We start from the raw sequence: 5,175 nt of genomic DNA on the forward strand, positions 1-5,175 counted from the left end.
TCATAAAATTTGCATCGTTTTTCGAATTCGGGTTTGCCATATTGAATCCGCCATTTTGAATTTTTAAATTTTGACCTCAAATTTGTAATCAGCAACCTCGAAAACTCTCGAGTATCAATTTTCGAGTCAATCGTAGGTAAAGAAAAATGTATGCTTGAAAGGGTTAAGTGAAACTATAAAATATTGAAGAGGTACGCATTTGGTAACTCTCCTACATATTATAGGTAAAAAATAGCGCTTTAAATGGCGTAAATAAAATTAAAAAAAAAGTTTATTTCAGCAAAAAAAGGTAAAAAAACGCCAATTGTGGCACATTTAACTTCGATTTTCTCGGAAATGTAACGCGATAGGTCAAATTCGCCACCGCGGGATTCGTTTTCAGCGATCAAAAGTCCATCGGAAAACACTTCATTTATTCAGGTTCCAAAAAAGTGCTGAATTGTGTAATTGACAAACTGTATTTTTTTGAAATCCAGCGAAATTCCTTCAAATAACAAATTCTTTGATTCACGTTGAATTAACTGACTGGATGAGGCAGGACGAAGTATTTGATCTTCATTTCTCATCGCGAGAAATGCAATACAATAGTTTGGACCGCAAAAACGGTTTTCAGATTTCACGAGTGTTTATCGCGACGTTATTTTCGCGATCAAAGTTATCCTGCGAAGGCAGGCGGAGGCGAGTGCGCGGGACAATGCGGGACAGCTCGGAAATGCAGTATTTTCGCCAGTGTCCGCGGCGCATCTCGACGCGCATTAGATGCGCATTTTGGACGTTGCCCGCGCGCGTCTGCCAGGCGCACAACGCAACCTACCGCATCGGCATACAATAATGCACCATTGTTATGTGTATCGCATTTACATATACGCAATTTCGCACGCTCCAGCTCACCCCCCTCGGCCCCACCCAAGCCCACCGACCCTCACTGTCGCCCACCACCCTCATCCGTATCGCGTTCGATGCTCTCTCTCTCTCTCTCTCTCTCTACTCTCTCTCTCTCTCTCTCTCTCTCTCTCTCTCTCTCTCTCTCTCTCTCTCTCTCTCTCTCTCTCTCTCTCTCTCTCTCGCTCTCTCTCTCTCTCTCTCTCTCTCTCTCTCTATCTCTCTCTCTCTCTTTCGTGACGTCGGGCAATCTCGCATTTACATTTACGCGAGAATCGCGCGCGGCGGGGAAAATAAACGAGCGCAACAATAATCGAATTCCCCTCCCTCCCCTCCCCTCTATTCCCATTTCTAACACAGCCCGAGCGCTATTGTATAATGGGAAATTAATAATAATGAACAAATATTTTTAACGTTTCGCGTAAAGCGCCGCACGTCACGGCAAACAAATCTCAATGCGCATTATATACAATATAGTAATGCCGTTTAATTTACGGAAAGCATATTGATTCGAAAATAAGCGCAATAAACGTCGATCGTTGACAGCGTGAATCGCGCGATTGCAGCGTGAATTAATCGTAATCAACGTTCGAAATCGTCCAAATATACCACGCCCGATCCCGAAAACGCTATCACGCGCGCGTAATTTGCAGAAAGGTCGAATTCTCCTCGCGCTCTCGCGCTTTTCCATCGGCCGTGCTGCCCGCGCGGGCGGTCGCGGGCACGATCTTCGGTTCGCGGTCATTAGCCCGGACAAGTTCGGGCTGTAATCCACCCGCGTGCATTTATGCATCTGACCTAATGACCCTCGCGGCGCGGTGCATTATACACCACGATGTTACACCGTCGGCATGCGATGGGTAGGTTACGCATTATCCACTCTATTTTCATTCGACGCTATATATAGGTAACCGCGGCCTCGCCTTCGGTTACTCTTCGTGCCTCAGTGCGCATCATGTTCGACCCAAGGTATAGACACACACGGTTTTCATCGTGTTACAGCCAGTGGGTACTGTCAACGATAACTCGACGTAGGAACATTGGCATAAATTAATCATCGAAATTTCGGAGCAGCTGACTAACGGCGACGACGCCAACGTTCGTAAACCGCGTACTCTCGTATCCTCGCGCGTTGCATCTCGTTAATGCCTGCACATGTTTCGAGTGCAAATGGATTTTATTGGTAAGATATCTGACAAGGGAACGAGCTACATTGCAAAAGTGATATGAAAAAACTATTAACGTTGTCAGTCGAAAGACTACGTTTAAAATATGTATTTCAGATGGCGGAATTGGGAATGTTACTTTAAATAAGTGACGTGTTACCATTACCGTTATTCGTTACTGATTTTAAAAAGTAACGCGTTACCGTTATTTGAAAAGTAACGATTCGTTACTTCTTATTGTAATACTGAAATAGTTTAATTAATGAAGTTTAATTAAATTTTAAATGTATATTATTTGATAATTATTATTAAATGTAATAATAAATATATAAAAAGAAACTCTATAAACTAGTGTGTATGTAGAACAAGTTTTGTTTTATATTACTTATTTTTATAGAAAGTTAAATTAAATATATATTGTTTTTAAATATTAACGTCTTTAATTAATTTTTAAGAGTGCATTTTAATATTCACTATTAATACTAAAAATCTATAGTAATGTAAGTACATATGTAATATAAGGTATAGATTTTCAATACTGATTGTAGGAATGTAGTCTAAGAGTACAAAATATTTTTAAAAAAGTAAATAAAAAATATATTATAGTCAAAAAGTAAAAGTATAACGATAAAAGTAACGGCAAATTCGTTACCGTTACTGTAACGTTACCGTTATCATTACAGATAGAAGAAAGTAACGATCGTTACTGAAAAAAGGTAAGGAAAACGGTAACAGCGTTACTTTCCAATCCTGTTAGACAGTCAAATCTTACGATCCTATAAACTCAACTTGAGCCGGAATGTGTTTCAAAATTTTTAACTTTGAGTGCTATCTTGCACCTGTCGTAAGAGGGTAGCGAAAAGTTACCTAACAAACTTTTCTAATTTTTTCCATAGAATATGAACCTGCAATAAAACATTGGTATTTTCTTCGAAAAAATCAACCTAGGCCTTTATTATAGGCTCAAAGTAAGTCTTGGATCCAAAATCTAAGTAGATCGTCTGATGATCTCCTTCAAACCCTATATCATTTTTATTTAAAACATTTTTTTCAAAGATGTATTGTTTTCGAGATATTTTGTTTAAGTTAAAATGGCTAAACACGTTCTCGATCCAAATCGTGTACAGAATTCATAGAATCCCAAAATCATCTAGAATTTTAAAACGTGATTTTTACTAATTACCAGCAACAAACTTTCCTAATTTTTTTTCCATAGAATATGAACCTGCAATAAAATATAGGTATTTTCTTCGAAAAAATAAACTTATTAGGCCTTATTAGGCCCAGGACTGATAATAAATTAAATTTTTGATATCAGCAATGTTTTATTCGTTAGAGCCTTGCCATTTATTTATTTAAAATTTTCAGGAATCGGTAAAATAACTGATACAACTTATTTAAAATGAAAAATAAAAACTAGATTCCAACAATATATTTAAAATATTAAATAAGAAATAGATCAAAAAAAATTATTTAGAATAATAAATACTAAATAATTCTTTTACTTTTTTTATTTAAAATACATATTAAAATTTTTTTTTAAATACGACCGATCCTTGATAAGCAAAAGTCTGTAAAGTAACTGATATAACCTATTTAAAGTAACAAATATAAAATAGATTCCAGAAACACGACTTATTTAAAATAAAAAATATAAAATAAATTCCAAAAACATATTTAAAATATTAATTATAAAATAAATCAGAAGAAGCTATTTAAAATAATAAGTACTAAATAACTCTTTTACTTTTTGTTATTTAAAATACATATTTTAAATAATGTTATTTTAAATACGACCGACCCCTGAAAATTTTTGATATGATTTTGATATGACTTACAATATATGGCTCGTTTCCCTCGTGAGATGCCCCGAAATTGTAATGCAAAATACAAGCGAAGAGATATAAGTTTCGTAGGGCAATCGGAGCTGAGAGTCGCGACGTGCCTGATTCGCTCCGATTTGCGCCGCCGTAATACGCCGCTGATGTAACGTTTAACGCGAATTGCGTGCAATTTACTTCGCGATATAATTACGACTGCGCCGCGTTGCGCGAGAGCGTCGCTTCGAGAATTGTCGCGCAAATGAATGCACATCGACGCGCGCCCTCACGGATGCTGCAATATTCGGATGCTATAGCGTACGGGGTCTTCCCGTATTTAGACGCGCGCGCGCTCTCATCTCGTTTCTCCCTTTTCATCTCCCCGACGCGGCGCGGCGTATACGTATCTATGCACCATCCGCGCGAGATAGTCCGGCGCATTCAATTCCGTCGTGCATACCCTCGCGTACAAGCAAATGCACTGGATAAACAGGAGTTAATTAATCATAGAGTCCGCCGCCGGCTAATGTTCACTGTCCCACCACGCAAAACAATTAATTACGTGACAACTAAGTTTAAACTGTATACCAGTCCAATCTAAAATTCAAAAATGCATCTATTAATTCTCTCTCTCACTGTTAACTAAATTTCTATCTGTTTTTTTGTTAGATGTTTTTTTTTCATTAAGTGAGCCGTGGGCTCACCATATGGTTGTAGCTACAAATATCTACTACAGATATCTTAAAAGTTTAGTTATTTCAAAGCGTTTCTACAATTAATTTGACAAATGTTTTGTGCCTTCGTAAATATAACCCGACTTTTTAGTGCGAAAATGGAATGTGATAAAGAGCATTTTCATGATTTATTTACTTTACTGCTTTGATTCGAAGAAAACGGCTGATCTTGATAGGGATATTGTGAATAAGGTACTTAGAATACGAAACACTTATTTGTGTCTTTCTTTTCCAATGTCACGTGTGAATCACGAGATTAATTCCCGTTCCGTTCGTACGCCTGAATTTGTCGTCGTCGATAAGAAAAGAGCTCATCGATTCATCTCACCTATACAAAGTCTAAAACTGATGCATAAGACGTCTTTAAGACGTCTTTCAAATAGTTCTCGCAGAAGTGTCGTATAAAATGTCGAAAAGATATCTAAGGGGCTGTCTACAATACGTCGTATGTCAGATCGTAAGCCGTAAATCGTAAGAATTGACCAATCACAGTTGAATGTAAGAAAAATATTCGACTACGATTGGTCAATTCTTAGTTAGTATGATATGAGTAGTGACTAACGGCTTATTGTA

The sequence above is a fragment of the Wasmannia auropunctata genome, unplaced genomic scaffold (assembly GCF_000956235.1).
Source record: "Wasmannia auropunctata unplaced genomic scaffold, wasmannia.A_1.0 LD335728.1, whole genome shotgun sequence".
Taxonomy (NCBI): Eukaryota; Metazoa; Arthropoda; class Insecta; order Hymenoptera; family Formicidae; genus Wasmannia; species Wasmannia auropunctata.